Raw genomic sequence first — 18740 nt, 5'->3', positions numbered from 1 at the left:
GATGTACTGGTGCCGCCTCGCCACCCTCCGAAATCTTTCTGCACCTAACGTGGTTTTCACTGCCTCCAGGATCAGATACACCTCACCTGATTTTGCACACCCTCAGTGATAGGGTCACCTTTACCAAGCTATGTTGTAATGTGATGTCATCATCATGTGACGTCACAGTAAGGTCATACTGATGTCATAAATACGTCACTAGCTTTGGCGATCTGTGACATCATGACGCCATATTAAGGTGAAGTCATCATGTGATTTTTAGGGGCGAAGTATTTCGTAGCAAACGCAAGGCACTTTCACCGTCTATCTATCTATCTATCTATCTATCTATCTATCTATCTATCTATCTATCTATGTATCTATCTATCTATCTATCTATCTATCTGTCTGTCTGTCTGTCTGTATCTATCTATCTATCTATCTATCTATCTATCTATCTATCTATCTATCTATCTATCTATCTGTCTGTCTGTCTGTCTGTCTGTATGTCTGTCTGTCTGTCTGTGTGTGTGTGTCTGTCTGTCTGTCTGGCTGTCTGTCTCTATCTATCTATCTATCTATCTATCTATCTATCTATCTATCTATCTATCTATCTATCTATCTATCTATTGTTACGACTCTAGTCCGGCGGGCCACGTCAACCGTGGCTCACCCCACAGTAGTACCCGCCAGCCTGTCTTTTGCGGAGAGAAAGGCGCTTTCGTACGAGAGAGAACAGTGGTTTATTTACATATTTAAGGCGGAAGTTGGAACTAGCTGGTATCTTGAATATTATGACATGTTTACTAGCGAAAAAGACGTGGACGAGAAGACGTGTCCTGTATTCCTTCTTCTCGTCCGCGTCGTTTTCGCTAGTAAACATGTCTATTATTATTTACATAGATGCATGAAGAGAGATATCGAGAGGGATGATACAAAAAAGTCTTCGGCCTATATAGCCTCAAGTCAGACCACCATGAGACGCTCTAATACCGGTGTTCGATGCTCCCATCAATTCGTTGAATTGCCGTCCTGGCTTCTGGCCTCCAGAAAGGAGGAAATGAATCACGCAATACACTCGTAGGTCGAGAAGTCAATTAGGGAACACCAGTGCACCACACAATTCACGCGCCACGCCTCAACGAATCCAATCCTGAACGCCAGCGAGGAGGAAGACCGAAATTAGATGGCGGAGCTGTCGTAGACCTCGGGGAATATGGCGACAGCTTACTTCACCTGGTCTTCGTAGCAAACACCCCGAGTACACAGGTTCATCTCAACCCCAGCTTGACGCCCTTATTACAGAACCAGAATTTCGTGCAGCCCTATTGAAATTACGCAATACAGCACCCGGTGATGACCAAATTACCAATGCTGCCATCCGCAATCTTGATGATGCTTCCATATCTCATCTAGTGAACAATTTAGCAAATGTTGGGAAGCTGGTACCCTCTCTGCCTCCTGGAAGCACGCAAAAATAATATTTATCCCCAAACCTCACAAACCCATCACCATCGACAATATTCGCCCCATTTCATTGACATCCTCTCTTGCCAAGGTATTCGAGCACATAATTCTTGCTCGCCTGACGACGTACATGGAAGACAATCACCTTTTCCCCCACAGTATGATTGGATTTCGTGCGCATCTTTCTGCGCAGGATGCCGTGCTCCAAATTACGCACGACGTGCTTGACGGTACCATACCCCACCTCACTAAAGCTATCCTAGCTGTAAACCTCACTAAGGCATTTGGCAGAATTAGACACGATGCCACCTTAAGGCAACTGCAGGCATTGCAGGTAGGTCCCGAAACTTATAACTACGTTCGTGCCTTTCTCTCTGGGCGCACTGCCTCCTTGCACATTGATAACTTGAGGACGGCCAATTATACGCTCGGCGAGGTCGGACCTCCTCAAGGCGCGGTCCTCTCCCTCTTTCTCTTTAATATTGCTCTCATCCCCTTAGCCCACAAACTCGATCTCATCCCACGCTTAAAGCATACCATGTACGCCGATGGCATTACCACATGGAATACTCATGGCTGTGACAGGGAAACTGAGGAAACTCTTCAATTAGCAGCCGACACCATCTCAGCTCACGCGTCATCTATTGGGCTCGAATGCTCACCCTCTAAATCCGCGCTCCTTCTCATGAGACCAAAATCAGGCGCTAACTCGCCCATTGAAATCACTTTAGAGGGAACCGCTATCCCCCTCACCCCCCACTGCGCATACTTGGCCTCTCCTTGCAGGATTCCGGACGAAATGGCCACACCCTAAAAACACTCAAGGTTTCCACGCAATCTGTGTTGCAGCTTTTACGTCTCGTATCCTCCATGCAGAACGGTTTAGACGAAGCGGACAACATGGAATTTGCACATGCTTTCACGCTTAGCCGAATTTTATACGCCACCCCATGTCTCATGCTGAACCCATGGAGGAAGGAAAAATAAGGAGAGGCCCTGACGTCACATTCGTGAAGCCTCCACATCGCAAACACCCGCATCGCCTCCTAGCGAAAGAGCCTCGAAACATTTCGCGATTTCCGTCGTGTCGTTTGCAAGCGCAAGCGCGATTCGAGCTTTTTTCGCGGCGCAGTCGATTGACGCATGCTGCTTCTGGTGTGCGCTCTTTAGGAAAGCTACGCAATGCCCAGCTGTTGCGTATGGTTGCGTATACCCGATGCAAATCGCGTGCACTGCGGAGAGTACCGGGTGTCACTTTTCATGTGTACGTACACGTTCGCTTCATTGCTGATCACTAATGCATGGTATTTGTATGCGAAGCTCTCGGATGTGCGCTCTGTTGCTTCTTACTCATTGTGTCAACTCAGAACACACGTGCACTTTTGTTTTTGGCGTCTGACGCGCCGTACATAACATGCGCCGAAGGCATCGTAGAGGCTGTGTCGCTCAACGAAAGGGCAACAAATTTATGTTGTTGTTATCGGACTACGTGATGTATGTATTGTGCGGTGTGCGCTCGCTGCGTGCTTGTTGTGTGTGTACTGGAATTACAAACTTTACGCGCACGATCGCGTATACAATACAGCGGTGTCCTCTTTTCGACGTGAAGTTGGCGTTGCGCCGAATAGCTACTACGCTCACTCCACATACACGAACAAAGAACCGCTAATCCGGCAACAGATCGGGAAATCGGGCTACGAGAAAGGGAAGGCCTAACGCCCAGCAGAACGCGTAAGTCACTGCTAGGTGAGTTCGAATACGATGATGCAGGGGCTGAACGTTTTTGATCACGGCACGTACCGGTATTCTGTACTGTTGCACAAAAACGCTCCACGAAGAATTTCAGCACGCCGCGCTCGGGCCTGCCACGCACGAACGCCCTTGTAAACGTCTGCTTACAACATTTTACTGCGTGCGAACTGCACAATACGCGCTAAGTTTACGCCGGGACTACAAGTCTGCGCAGAAGCTAACCACCGCGCAGAGCACGCCGCGGGGCGTCTGCTGTTTTGTTTGCCCCATACCGGTTTGTTTGCCCCATAAATCTGACGTCACTTCCGCCACACATTTCGCAATGCATTGAAATAGGATAGGGCCTCTCCTTAGTATTCCTTCCTCCATGGCTGAACCGCACAGAAACTGAACGCGGGGATGCCGGGATCCACCTCGCAACTAAGGCAGCCCTGAACCTTCCTTGCAGCACAAGCACAACCAAACTTCTTGAACTGGGCATGCATAATGACCTTCCTGAGCTAGTTGAGACACATCTTCAGGCGAGCGCCACTGGCCGCCATATTCTCGCTTCCATTCGCACAAACATACCCACTAATCAGCCAACCTTTATACCCATTCATCGACACATTCATGCCTCTCTAGTCGACACTCATGCCTTTCATCGGCATGAATGGCATGACACTCATGCCATTAATCGAAACTCATGCCTCGCGCAAATGCCCTTCACAAGAGTTACGGACAAGCTCACGATGCTATTTGGGTAGACGCTGCTTGTACAGCACAAGAAGCTGTAGCAGTTGCCCACAACCCTACTCTACCACATACCCTGATTCACCGCCTTCCTTTGGGCTCTACAGCTGAGGAGGCCGAGGAGACTGCCATCGCCCTAGCCCTTGCCCAATCAGACGCACAGTACATTTTCACTGACACAAAAACTGCTCTGTACGACTACGCCAGGGGCAGGATACACCCCGCTGCCCGGCAGTTGCTGAACACCCCCACGCAAAATTTACCATGCATGGTAGAGCTCCAGTGGGTGCTGGCTCAATCAGGGAACCCTGGAGACGAGGCTGCCTATAAATTGGCCCGAGGATTAATATGCCGGGCACAGAACAGCTTCTATTCGGGCTTCTCGAAGGAGCGGGCGCACAATTTTGCCGAGCTCACACAAATACCCCGTTTGAACCGTCGGACGTACCCTCCCCCAAATTCCTACCCCACCCACTCCCAACAAATCCTACGTGCCACGGTATACGTGTATGCACCACAACTTATTGACAGTTTATATCTACCCTGTAATGGCGAGAACAGACTCGTAATTTAAACGCAAGAACGTTAAGATAAACATCAGCAGCGTTGACCAGACGAACGAAAAATAAAAATGGGCGAAGCAATGAATGCGATAGCAAGGAATTGGATTGTGACACGAAAAACGAGAAGCAGCTCGATACTTCCAGCGGGACGCTGAAGCCAAAAGAAGAACGCCAGAAAAGAACGCACAGGCACGTACAGGGCAAGGGTGAACTAACAACTGCCGCAGTTGTTACGTCTTTATGCTTGAGTAACGCGCTGCAAGTGTCCACAATGGAGAATCGCATGCTCTTATTGTAGCGAAGCGTTGGAAGTCTATGTAATGGGTCGCCCTCTCGGGCGCTCTCTAGTGGGTCGTCCCCTTCGGCTCTTCTCTGACAGCACGCTCCTCGCGCTCAGAGTCCGCGCTCTGTCTTGACTGTCGCCGTTGTGCTTCGTCGACTAGTGGCGTCAATAAACGCCTTTATAATTTGGTGGAGAGTGCTGCGCCGTCCAACCAGCTTCGGTCCGTTCGATGCCCCTGGCGCTTCGATCCCGTACCGTGCCCTCTACCATGCCTCAAGACGCCGCCCAGCAAACGCTTCCCCCTGTACCGACACCATGCTCCGGTTCCCCCCGCATCCGCGACCCTCCTATATTCACCGGCGCGGATGGCACTGATGTGGAGGACTGGCTCGCGATATACGAGCGCGTGAGCGTACCCAACAAATGGGACGAGGCAGGAAAGCTGAGCAACCTGGTTTTCTACCTCGCGTGTGTGGCCAGCCTGTGGTACAACAACCACGCAACCGATTTCCTCACGTGGTCTGATTTCAAGACTGCCATCATCAACGTGTTTGGCCGATCTGCCGTACGTAAACTGCAAGCCGAACAGCGTTTACGTGAACGAGCTCAGCAGACCGGTGAGTCGTTTACCAGCTACATCGAAGACGTCCTCGACTTGTGCAAGAAGGCCGACGTAACCATGTCTGAGTCTGACAAGATCCGACACGTTATGAAAGGCATCGACGACGATGCCTTCACCATGCTGCTCGCCAAGAACCCTCGTACCGTGACAGAGGTGATCACGCTCTGTCAAAGCTACGAGGAGCTGCGCCGGCAGCGGTTGCTGACCCGTCGACCTCCATCACGCGACGCCGACCTCGCTGGCTTGTCGGCCATTTCTGATCACTCGGGCTTGCTCGCCGAGGTCAGGTCACTTGTACGCGAGGAAATTGCCCGCCAGCTTTCTCTACTGGCCTTGCCTCAGTCGAAGCATGTTGAACAGCCGTCGACCACACTGTTGCCTCCCTTACGCCGCGCTATTCAACAGGAAATCGCGGAGGTCATGCCGGAATACCACGAGCCACCTCCGGCGCTTGCGCCACTCAGTTACGCGCAAGTTGTAGCCAGGCCACCCCCAGCGCTCCCTGTGTCTGCCCCACATCCTTACGCCGGCGAATGTGCCAGCTGCGTACGCCGACGTCATTCCTAGGCCACGACTGCAGCCCACCATGCAGTCCTATCAGCCGCCGCCCCGTCCACCGCGTCTTGGGCCATGGATGGGACCCACCTCGGCGAACCGATGGCGCACTTCCGACAACCGCCCCATCTGCTTTGCGTGCGGTTGCGCCGGTCACGTCGCCCGCTATTGCAATCGCGTGCAGTCGCCTCCAGTCGCCTCAACCATGCCAAGCCAGTCGAGCCGCCCGTAGATTCACCGCAGCCTATGTCACCGCCGTCTCGCCCAGCTCCCTCTACCCGCCGTTCACCGTCACCACGACGCCGCTCACTGTCCCCGATGCGGCCACGTCTGGTCCCACGCGACCAGGAAAACTAGTCGTCGCAGTCCACGAGGCAAGGGCTGCGACGCGATCGAACTGCGAAAGCCCTCATCGAAGCCCATCGAACGTGATAGACGTGTTTGTAGACGGTGTTCGTGCATCTGCCCTTATCGACACTGGAGCCGCTGTATCCGTTATGGACGCAAAGCTTAGCCGAATACTGCGCAAAGTGACGACGCCACTTTCCGGGCTCTCCCTCCGTACAGCCAGCGCCCAACGTATTCACCCTACAGCGGTGTGCACAGCCCGCGTCATGATTAAGGACGCTATGTACGCCGTCGAACTGATCATAATTCCTGCCTGCTCTCACGACGTCATCCTCGGATGGGATTTTCTCTCCCGCCACGACGCCGTCATTCATTGCGCACCAGCCGAAATAGAGCTGTCACCATTCTCTAATTTGACGCCGGAAGACAGTCCATCGGCTGCGAGAAAGCTACTCGTGAAAGACGACATCAAATTGCCTGCAAACTCGTCAACGGCGGTGTCCGTCTACTGCACCAGTCTATCCGACACCGTTGCACTCCTCTCGCCATATGACCGTATTTGCACGAGGAAAGGCTTGCTGGTGCCTTTCGCGACCGTTCAAGTCACTCAGGGAAGCACCTCTATTTTTGTAATCAACCCCTCCCCGTACAGTGTTACGTTGGTGCGAGGGGAATGTCTCGGCAGCGTGGAACCCCTCGAAGACGCACAAGTTATGGACGAACCCGATGACACGCACTGCCACAGTTCCAGTACGCTCAGTGCTGTTTCGATGTCTGGTTCATCACCCGCTGACGTGTTTGGTTCCACCATAGCTGACAACCTTACGCGGGTCCAGCGTCCCCAGCTTCTGGACCTGTTGGAAGAATTTCGCTCTTCTTTCGATGTCGCTCAAACGCCTCTCGGCCGCACGTCGGCCGACACGCACGGCATCGATACTGGCGCCCACCTGCCACTGAGGCAACGTCCATATCGCGTATCTCCCACAGAACGCCGTGTAATCACCGAGCAAGTCGACGACATGCTTCGACGCGATGTTATTCGACCCTCCAACAGCCCCTGGGCGTCTCCTGTCGTTCTTGTTGCGAAGAAGGACGGTTCTGTGCGGTTCTGTGTCGACTACAGACGACTCAACAAGATCACTCGTAAAGACGTGTATCCACTGCCGCGAATAGACGATGCGATTGACAGCCTGCAAGGCGCCGAATTCTTTTCATCTCTCGATTTGCGCTCAGGGTACTGGCAAGTACCTATGGCTGACGACGCTCGACCGAAGACTGCCTTTGTCACGCCCGACGGCCTGTTCGAATTCAACGTCATGCCGTTTGGGCTGTGTAATGCGCCCGCCACCTTTGAGCGCATGATGGATACCGTTCTGCGCAGGGACGTAGCCAGGGGGGGGGGTTTGGGGGTTCAAACCCCCCCCGAAATTTTTCAGTTTTGCTTGCGTATATATACACGCGCACATACAAACGCACGCACGAACATACATAAAGTGTGGTTGAACCCCCCCCGAAAAAAATTTATGGCTACGGCCCTGGTTCTGCGCAACCTGAAATGGCACACGTGCTTGTGCTACCTCGACGACGTCGTCGTTTTTGCTCCGGACTTTTCCACCCATCTTCAACGCCTACGGCATGTTTTGACGCGTTTGAGCGACGCCGGTCTGCAACTGAACCTAAAGAAGTGCCGATTTGCAGCACGGCAGCTGACAATCCTCGGCTACGTCTTGTCCAAGGACGGAATTCTCCCCGATCCAGGCAAACTTCGCGCCGTGACCGAGTTCCCGAAACCTACGTCCGTCAAAGAACTGCGCAGTTTCGTAGGACTGTGTTCCTACTTTCGGCGCTTCATTCGAAATTTCGCGACTATCATATCGCCTCTGACGAAGCTCCTCGGAAGTAACGGGCCCCTCCATTCATGGTCGTCCGAGTGCGACGACGTTTTCGAAAAGAACTGAAGCAAGGTGTGTGACCGGGCTAGTTGGTATTCCATATTGACGTGAACAGCGCGTGTAATACACAAGGACGAAGAAACGACGAGGACTAGCGCTGGCTTCCAACTGAAATTTATTAACACAAACATAGAAAAACGAGAACAAGTAGGCACACGTGATCAACGCTCATTTGAATTGCGCATGACGGCAGGCATGGAGAGGGAATCGTTCTTCGTCCTTGTGTATTACACGCGCTGTTCACGTCAATACAGCTTTCGAAAAGCTCCGCCGTTTGTTGACGTCGCCTCCCATACTACGCCACTACGACCCTACGGCTCCTACAGAGGTACACACAGACGCTAGCGGTGTTGGCCTTGGCGCTGTCCTTGCGCAGCGCAAACCAGGGTTCCCTGAATATGTCGTGGCGTATGCAAGTCGTACGCTTACTAAAGCCGAGGCCAATTACACCGTCACCGAAAAGGAATGCCTGGCGATCATCTCGGCCCTTACGAAATTCCGACCTTATTTGTATGGTCGCCCATTTGATGTGATCACCGACCATCATGCACTATGCTGGTTGTCGTCACTGAAGGGTCCCTCAGGTCGCCTCGCCCGCTGGGCACTTCGCCTACAGGACTACGATATCCGCGTGCTGTACCGCAATGGACGCCAGCATGCTGACGCCGACGCACTCTCGTGCTCCCCCTTGCCTGACGACAATACCCATAGCTCAGTGTCTCACAGTGCCGTTTCTTCTATCGACATTCACACCATCGCTACTGAACAGCGCAAGGATCACTGGATCGCCTCATTGATAGACTTGCTGACTGATCCATCGGCAACACCATCCACTCGCGCGTTGCGTCGTCAAGCCCACCATTTCGCCGTTCGCGACGACCTCCTCCACCGACGCAATTACGGCGACGGCCGCCAGTGGCTACTCGTAATACCCCGCAGTCTGCGTTCTGACATATGCGAATCGTTCCACTCTGATCCGCAGTGCGCACACTCTGGGGTATCGAAAACCTACCACCGCATTCGGCAACGGTACTTTTGGCGAGGGATGTACCGCTACGTGCAGAAGTTCGTTCGCTCCTGCATCGATTGTCAGCGCCGCAAAACATCAACGCACCTGTCGCCGGCAGTTCTGCAACCTCTGCCTTGCCCTGACCGTCCGTTCGGGCGCGTTGGCATAGACTTGTATGGACCACTTCCTCTAACCTCGGCTGGTAACCGCTGGGCCATCGTCGCTGTTGACCACCTTACGCGATACACCGAAACTGCCGCCCTCCCAGCGGCTACAGCGCGCGATGTTGCTTCCTTCCTGCTGCACCGATTCATGCTGCGCCACGGTCCACCCCAGGAGCTGCTCAGCGATCGAGGTCATGTCTTCTTGTCGGAAGTCGTCGAAGCCATCCTGAAAGAGTGCAACGTTGTTCACCGGAAAACTACTGCTTACCACCCGCAGACGAATGGCCTCACCGAACGCTTTAACCGCACGCTCGGCGACATGCTCTCGATGTACGTCGCCGCCGATCACACCAATTGGGATGTCATTCTGCCTTTCGTCACCTACGCCTATAATACCGCCCCTCAGAGCACTACTGGTTTCTCCCCCTTTTTCTTATTGTACGGCAGACACCCGTCGCACACAATCGACACAATCCTTCCATACAAGCCGGATCCGTCTCAGTGTGCGCCTATTTCTGCCACAGCCAGACTTGCTGAGGAGTGTCGGGAGCTTGCCAAGACGTTTACTACGCATCACCAAGAGCGGCAAAAGAGCATTCGCGGTGACAACACCACTTCTGCGCCCACGTTCCGCCCTGGAGCACTCGTATGGCTCTCAGTCCCTACCACTGCACCTGGCCTCTCTTCCCAACTGCTGCCCAAGTACGACGGCCCCTACCGTGTCGTCGAACGCACATCCCCGGTCAACTACCTGATCGAGCCCATTGAACCATCTTCGGACATGCGCCGTCGAGGGCGCGACATTGTCAACGTGGAGCGCCTGAAGCCCTATCATGACCCGCTCATAGCGACAAGCAGTTAGGTCGCCAGGCGGCTCCCTTTATATATATTTCTTTTCCTTTTATATATTTCTATATATTTCTTTTCCTTTTAAACATTATGTATTTCTTTTCCTTTTAAACTGCGGCGCGTGGAGCGACCTCCTGCGTTTCCTGCCACACGGGGACTTCTGATGCAAGGTGTATTTTAGATGCAAAATCGTCTTATGCTCGGGGCAATGTTTGTTCTGCGGCGTCCGCACACATGCCGCGCATGCGCCAACTCGCGCATGCGCCAACGCGAGGAGGTGGGAAGAGGTGGGGTGGAAGACGTGGCGTGAGAGCCGCCTCCGCTTTTCAGTATCGAAGCTTGGGCGTGTTTGTTAGACATCGGAGGGTATACAGCGCAAGAGAAGGCGAGGACAAGGAAAGGCGACGCGCACAGTGCTCTGTGTGCGTCGCCCTTTCTTGTCTTTGTCTTCTCTTGGGCTGTATAGTATCCGATGCCTCCGCTCTGTTTCTCCTCTCCCCTTTTTCTCTATCCGCCACTGCTGTGCGCTCGTATATAATGCGGCGCGCGCTCGCTCCCGTTGCACTCTCCTTCGCAACGGCACTATGGACGTTCGCGAAGCTCAACGTAAACGGCAACGCACTCTGCTTCGCAGCGGCGCTATGGAAGCTCGCGAAGCTGAACGTAAACGGCAACGCCGGCAAGCGAATCTCGAAGCTGCGAGGCTGCGAAAGCGCGCGTTCGCTCTGCTTCCGTCATTCTCTTTCTGTGCAATGGTGTGCGAAACGCCATGAACAACGTCAACGTCGGTGCTAGTTGCAGCGGCAGCGCCACCGCCGCGGAGCAGAGGAAGGCTCGGGATGCCGAACGTAAACGTCAGCGTCGGCAAGTGGTAATTCAAACGCCTCGACAGCCACAGTCTGATAAGTCACATAAGAGAAGCGGAAACTCGATGCGCACCGCCCGCGATGCTTTCGCATTCCACCATGGTTGCCCGTAGGGGAGAGTATGTGAATTTTTTCAGGGACTTTAGGTGTGCCCGGTGTGCGTTTTTTTCTCCCACATAACGAGTGGGTATATAAAAGGGCCACGTTGTCCTGCACGTCCCAAGGGCAGTTTTCAAACTGAAAGAAAATTGGGAGCGTTGCAACTGCAAGTGTCGACAATTGAGAATCAGACGCTCTGAGATATTTATTTTTCTTTTAAACTGCGGCGCGTGGACTGGCCCCATGCGTCTCATGCCACACGGGGGCATCTGATGTAAGGTGTGCCCGGTGTTCTTTCTATTTTTCTTCCACATCACGAGTGGGTACAGAAAAGGGCCACTTTGTCGTACGCGACTCAAGCACAGTTTTCAAATCGAAAAAACTTAGAAGCGTTGCGTGATAGAAAACATGCTCAAGTTTCTCCGAGATTTGCTTACCACCAACGGTAAATGGTGTATATAAATAGCTCGCCGTTATTTTGCGGGCGCATGCGTGGGGCGTGGATGAGTTGTCCAATGCAGCGGGCTGGGGAGCTAGGGGTTGATGGTACGAATCCCTGGTGTTGTGCTTGCGAATTTTTTCTTCTGCTTTATTTTTCTTTAGGCCTTCTTATATATATATCTTATATATATATATATTGTAAAGGACGAGATAGAGACAACACCCGTTCCTGGGCCAAGCTGTTCTATTCTCCCGTCGTCTTTCTCTACCTCGCTCTAGCTGCGCGCGCGCCAGGGCCTCGGTGCCGCTCTTCGTCATCACACTCGGCCATGACTGCGAGCGCGCGGAACAGTCGACAATGTCTCTGGTGGGCGGTGTTGGCTGCATCGCGGTGGTCGGTACCGACCACGTTGCAAGTTGGTTGGGAGACCTGCCAGAAGTGCCTCTGGTGGGCGACACTCGTTGAATAGCGGTGGTCGCTCCTGACCACACTGCAACGTGGACTGGGGATCTGCGAGAAGCGTCTCCGGTGGGCGACACTGGCTTCCTCGCGCTGGTCGGTCTAGGCCACGCGGGGACTTGGCTTGAGAAGGTGCCTCAGCGTGCTCCGGCGGGCGACCCTGGTTGATATAATGTGGTCGTATGTAGTCCGCACGTTTATCCCGTCGCAGTTGGGAGACCCGGGCAGGACGTGGTGGGCCCTGTAACGCCACTTGCTTTACCGAACGAGGCCATCTGCGCTTTTTGCAGTGGTTCGAGGGGCATCTAGGTGTCTCACTAGACGTCTGTGGCAACGGGAACCTCAGTTCCCCCGTTGACCTGCGGCGCCGCTTGTGCGTTTGCAGCGTTTTCGCTGTGGAGCACCACCCCGCCGTTCTGAAGCCAGCTTTTCTTGAAGACGCGCTGCTCGCAGCCGGGGCATCCTCGCAAGAAGCCGTTCCAACAGCAGAAGACTTGTGCTTCACAGGCAGGTCAATCTCCGCCGTGTCAGACACATTGACGGCTTCTGGAGAGACGTCTCGCAGCAAGTTGGAAACATTCTCACGTTCTGCCAGTGCATGATGTGAGGTACGCAGATACGTCTGGTCCCAGAGGATCTCGTTTGAATCGACAGACAAGTACGGCTCATTGCATGACGGAGCGTCCAGTACAGCAAGTGCCGGTGCCTCCAAGTGCTCAAGCGATGACGAGCATGGGGTGGCTTTTCCGACAGCTGTGGACAGAAAATGATCTCGGTCACTGACACGGATGTTATGGCGTTGGATACCGACGCCGAGTCTGTGACCTGAGGTGGTAGGCCTGGTTTCAATTGTGTGTTTGTCCCAGGGCAGGTTGAGACACTCTCTGCAGGTAAGCTGCAATGAGCAGTTGCAGCCTCGAGGTGGTGCCCCTTCAGAGCTCCATCCTCGGTAGCGGTGAGGTTGGACTGGGTAGTGGCAGCGAGATGGTGGTCAATCGGTCCAAAGGCAGCTATGAGCCTGGTGCTCCACTCGGCCCAGGATTGCTGCCTCACGCCTTCGTACCTGTGCCACGCCGCGGCACCATTTCGAAGGCGGTCTATGGCCACTGACCACTTCTGCTGCTCCGTCCAGCACTCGCGAGCTCCCATTGCGTTCACGGTCGCCACCCAGTTGTCGGCGTCGTTCTGAAAACCGTGGAACTCCGGTAATTGGCAGATAGCCGGCGACGGTGGTGCGCCAGGCGAAAATCGGGAGTATGCCGACGCCAAGGAGTCCAGTTGGGATGCGAGCTGCGTCAGGGCACACCGGAGCTCTCTGCGGCTCTGGACTGAGCTGGACTCAAAGCCTTGTGAGGCAGCTGCAGCAAACATGGCATTCATTTCGCACAATAATGGTATAGCGGCAGGATACAACTCGGTGCACCGCGCTATCCAGGTGTTAGTCTCGACGCGGAGTTCTGCGATGGTACACAACAGCTCCGCGGCGCTGTCGGATGAGGCGCACAGAGAGCGAGGATTCACGTCCACGGAGTATGCGGTGGTAGCAGTACTCCCGACGGCAACATCCACGTCCAAGGAAGCCTGAACGGCGTACCTTTGATGCTCACTCGTTGCAAGAGTCCTGGGCATGGGATGCGTGTCACGGGCAGCGTACGCGACGTTCCCAGACGACAGGAGCCCGTGCACATTCTCAGACGAAAGTGGTTGCACGGTTCCTGCAAGTTCGTACGCTGGAACCACCGAAGAGGCATGGACGCCGTCCGCGGATGATTCGATGAGTAGCGGCAGCAGCGGTCGAGTCGTGGAGTCCATGATAGAGGAAGCGTGGACGGCGTTCCTTGGATGGATAGACCCGCGCTGCCGATGACCCTAGAGGACACGTGGCTTCCGCTTCAAGGTTCGATTGACGTCGGAGGCTGCGCCATTGTAAAGGACGAGATAGAGACAACACCCGTTCCTGGGCCAAGCTGTTCTATTCTCCCGTCGTCTTTCTCTACCTCGCTCTAGCTGCCCGCGCGCCAGGGCCTCGGTGCCGCTCTTCGTCATCACAATATATATATATATATATATATATATATATATATATATATATATATATATATATATATATATATATATATATATATATATATATATATATATATATATATATATATATGGGACATGACGGCGCCGGCAGAAATCAGCCGAGAGTGCTCAGTTAATTGTATCGCAATAAAAAATTCCCCGATTATTACGACACTGCGTAATGCGAATATGAGTGCAGCAATTTAGGTGTTTTGATGTTGCGATAAGCTGAGGTAATCAATTTGAGAGAGACAGCTATACATTGCAGTTGCATACCATGCTGTGAGTAGCGTGAGTAACGCGTACAGTCTCGTGCAGCCCATTTTAACATCTACCACCGCAGACAGAGCGCAGCGCGACTGCCTCGCTAACCGGGAGGCCACGGAAGGGAGCTCGCAGGCACGTTCCACAACAGCCGCCGCAGACAGGCCTCCATTCATGATGTGTTTGAAGTTTTGGCTATCGTAACTTGTAGCATTGTAACATTTGTTGCACATTGCCAGAGAAACTGCCAGCGCTCGAGCGCTACGCGCACTACTGTGTGCATTGCAGGCGTCGCGAACCAAGCAAAACGCCAGCAGCCCAATTGCGACAAGCGAAGCCAGCCGCAGTGCACCTGCCTGCCCTGCATGCGCACGAACTCCGATCGAGGGGCCAGCGCACGTGACGGAGGAAGAAAGCGACGTTAGAAGCCAGTGGCTCGTGATATCGACAGGCTATGCGTTCGCTCTCTTTCTTCTTCGTTCGTGCTGTATCGGTTGCGCCAAGGGCGACACCGCTCAACACAGGAACGGGCGCCAAAGAGCCTTGCACTAAAATTGGGATCTCAGCAAGAATCGGACCCAAGCATTCTGCGCGTAAGTACCACAGTGCCACAGTCTACCACAGCGCCACGCCTGGTCTAGAAACTGCTTCGATAAAAGATGTGCTGCTATGATACACCGGCATTATTTCGGGTCAACGTCAGTTGTGGGGCCAGGGCTGGCTCCGCTTTAATAGCAGCCTAATGAAGATTAGATTTGTATTCGTATGATTCAGCAAGCTATGTTCAGCGTTGCTCGACCCTGGAGGAATACGCTGAAGAAAGCAACTTATCATATTCACATCATTGCCCCGTAATGTGCACTTCATTTCACGAGGGGGGGGGGGTTGTATGTCTTGTGCTTTCACCGCGATGTCCGCACTGAAGTTACAGACCGTACGAAGGGCACTTCGGTCGCTTCAGCGGCCGCGTTTGCTAAAGGAGCGCGCTGTTCAAACAGAAAGAAGTCACAACTGTGGCCATTGTGAGTTCGTGCCTGTCCGGTGCATATCTGTGCGTTCGTTACGTGCGTCCTTCTTTGTATTTGAGCAGCGCGCTTTAAGTGTCAAGCTGTGACACCTGAGAGTTCGCACTCGTCCTCTGTGTGCTCTTTTCGTGCGTTCTTTGCACTTGAGTGACACGCTGGAAATTTCGAGCTGCTTTCCGTTCTTCGCGTTACATTGCAATTCGTTTCTATCGCATTCATTGCTTCGTCGTCCCGGCGAAACTGTGACTTTTTATTGGCCATGTTCATGATTGATGATGAAACATTTATTCGTCGCATCACTGTATGAGAACAAAAAAAATGCTTGATGGTCGTGTATTCATTATCAAGAGCTAGAAAAATGTAGTGCCTTAGCTCGGCTATGCCAGGATAATGTAGCGTTAGCAAAGGTTCAGCCGATTGTTGTTAGCTTTCATGATTGTCTAGGATTAGTTTGATTATCATGATTACTGCTGCTCGAATGACACACACATGGTGTACGTATTATGTGGCACATGTGTATTTATTCTGCCGGGCAACTTCTTCGGGATCCGATGAGTGAAGCTTCTCCGCTCTTCTGTGCCGTTGAGCAGCATTTGCGCTCTCTTTTTCCATGGCTAAACCACACTGGCAAACGTCAGTCACAGGCGCTATGAAGCGGCTCCAGCGCAGTGTGAGACGGCGACTGCACAGCGAAGGCGAATAGCTGCGCTCGCGCCGGCGCCAGTACCCCTACCTCGGTTACGACGTCACTCTACTGGAAAGCGCAGACCGGCGGCAGTGAGTCGCACGCGGCAGCGGTGGAGTGCGCGGGAGGTGCCGACTCCGATGTGCCAGCTGTATGACACCACTGATCCTCGCGCATGCGCAGCACGGCTCTTGGGGAGCCACGCGAAACTGGCTCGGCTAGGCCAGTGTAGCTACGCTACAAAAAGCGTTCAAGTTCCAGCAAGAAACGGTCGACAGCCCGTCCTCTTAAGCAGTGTTTTGTTATGGGAAGCGTTGCGGACAGTCAGCTCCGAGAGTTGAAAGGTATCCTGAAGCCACAATAATAGAATGTCAAGGTAGCCATCTGTAATTAATTATAGTTTTGCTCCAGTGCGAAGTTTTCTATAAAAGACGTCTCTGCAACGTGACGCTAGTTCATGTCGCAAAAAATTAAAAAAAAAACGCAGGTCTTTCACCGAGTTGTACGATTTTTCTAAGCGTGCGAAGTGTACTAAAAATTCGCGGCAAAGGTTGACAGCCTTTTTGAGTGTGCAGATATTCTTCATGTAGGCGTTCCATGCACTCACTTTCACTTCCATCCTGACTGCAGAGAAAAATTTTCTACATCGGAGTATGAATTAAACAGTGCATTCTCCAATTCGCCTTCAGTTTATGCCATTACCAATACTGAAGCAAAGTTTGAGATTGGGCTAGTTGGCAGTTTCGAAAAAAAAAGAAAGCTTTCGAAGGGGTTTCGAAGGGCTTTTGCCGCCATCCGGGCTCTGCTAAGCAAAGCTGGTCGCTGTTCTGGGTCAGAGCTGAATGGGACCTCACCCTATTTTACGATCGTAGCATTCTGCTTGGCTGATATTTTCAGATTCTGTTGGGCCGCAATGTGGTATAACTCCATTGACAAAAATACGTATATCAACCTCGCAACGCACGACTTAAAGCAACAAAAAGAAAAATAAAGGCTGATGCCTTCGTCATAGGAATCTGTGCAACACGAAAGTTGAACGTGTCTTCACAGAAGTAGTGCTTATTGTGTAGCGATATATGAGAGCTTGTACAATGTCTAATTTTGTTTTGCAGCTACAGCACCGTTTCACGTGGATGCACCCGCGCTTACGCCCAGTGGCAAATCTCCATCGCGAAGACTAACGCCCATGCATGATTTCGATTTAACCGTTGTTGTAGCTGAACCTTTACACCTGGACGCAGCGCTTCGTAAATCCCGCGCAAAGATGACACCAGCAAGCACAAAATAAACAATGGTACTTGATATGCGTTTCTTTAAAGCGTCGTCAATTAGGGAGAGTAGCATTCGGGTGACTTGCATTGTTCTGTCTTGTGTGGGAAAGTGTTTGTGTACGATACCTCAGTCGAGGTCTGTCAAGTAACGTCTGTATGTGTCGTGGGAGTCCTGCCGATACTGGGCATTTTCTTTTGACGCGTATCCTACTTAACCTACGTGAATAGCTTCCCAAAAGCATTCGGTTATTGGCTTACGTCCACAAAGTTCGCCAATGTTTTATGCGCAACTTGTTTCCACCTTGGGTGAACACCACGTTTCTTCAAGCAAATAGTCATATGGATGTTTCCTACTAAAAACATGCAGTGAAATACAGGCAGCAGAATTCGCGCAGCCAGCTCCAACATTCGATTAACACGAATCAAATGCAAGGCTAAAAATTTCCACCGTGCAGAGAGCATAACTCATTCATATCACAAACGCACCGAGAAAGTCGTGTAAGGGAAAATTGCATTTTAATACACTACTAGTGTCAGCTCTCTATTTCATTGGTACTTTTAGTCTCTGAATTCAAAGGGAAATAGAGAACAGAGGAAATAAGATGCATTGCATTAATATAAATGATCAGTGAACTATGTGGAGAAATGGCGTGCACGTGTTTTAATATTCCGCGCTTGGATGAACAACGCGAGACTCGTTCTTGTCCAACGTGATTGGACCGGGTTATGTACAGGTCTACAAAACCACATTCTTTTTAGGAAGAAAAATACATCAGGGTTCTGGTTCCTATTGTAGATTTGAACTTTTTCGTTTGTGCGTTTCAGCGGCTTTCGCTCAACTAGTCTTCGTCTTCGCACTCCACTTTCCATTCTGCCAACCGCAAGAGCCGAGGCATCCTGGGGAGGGCAGGTAGCGGGATAACAACTCTCAAGCACTCTAATTAACCCACTTCCTTTTCTCGCGCGGAACTCGGTCATCACGCTTCTAAACGTTGAAACTGCGCTTACGGTTTTGTTTGAGACGGCAGTGCCCAGCAGTGCGTTTTTCAATCAAGTATTTAAGGGTCCTTGTCAGTGTCGTCTGTTCTGGACTAACACTCATTAATTCTTTTTAATAAGTTTTTATGCACCCATTTATTTTTCTTTTGAGCAAAATGTATTAAGTAAACAAGGGCAAGGTCCACACGCCATAAGGCCGTCGCGATGGAAAATTAACTCTCACTTTTCATATTTATTTCACCTCATTTCAAGTTTCCGTTAACTGCGCCTTACATTGTGGAAATGCGT

The sequence above is a fragment of the Rhipicephalus sanguineus genome, unplaced genomic scaffold (assembly GCF_013339695.2).
Source record: "Rhipicephalus sanguineus isolate Rsan-2018 unplaced genomic scaffold, BIME_Rsan_1.4 Seq696, whole genome shotgun sequence".
Taxonomy (NCBI): domain Eukaryota; kingdom Metazoa; phylum Arthropoda; class Arachnida; order Ixodida; family Ixodidae; genus Rhipicephalus; species Rhipicephalus sanguineus.
This window is presented reverse-complemented; position numbering follows the sequence as displayed.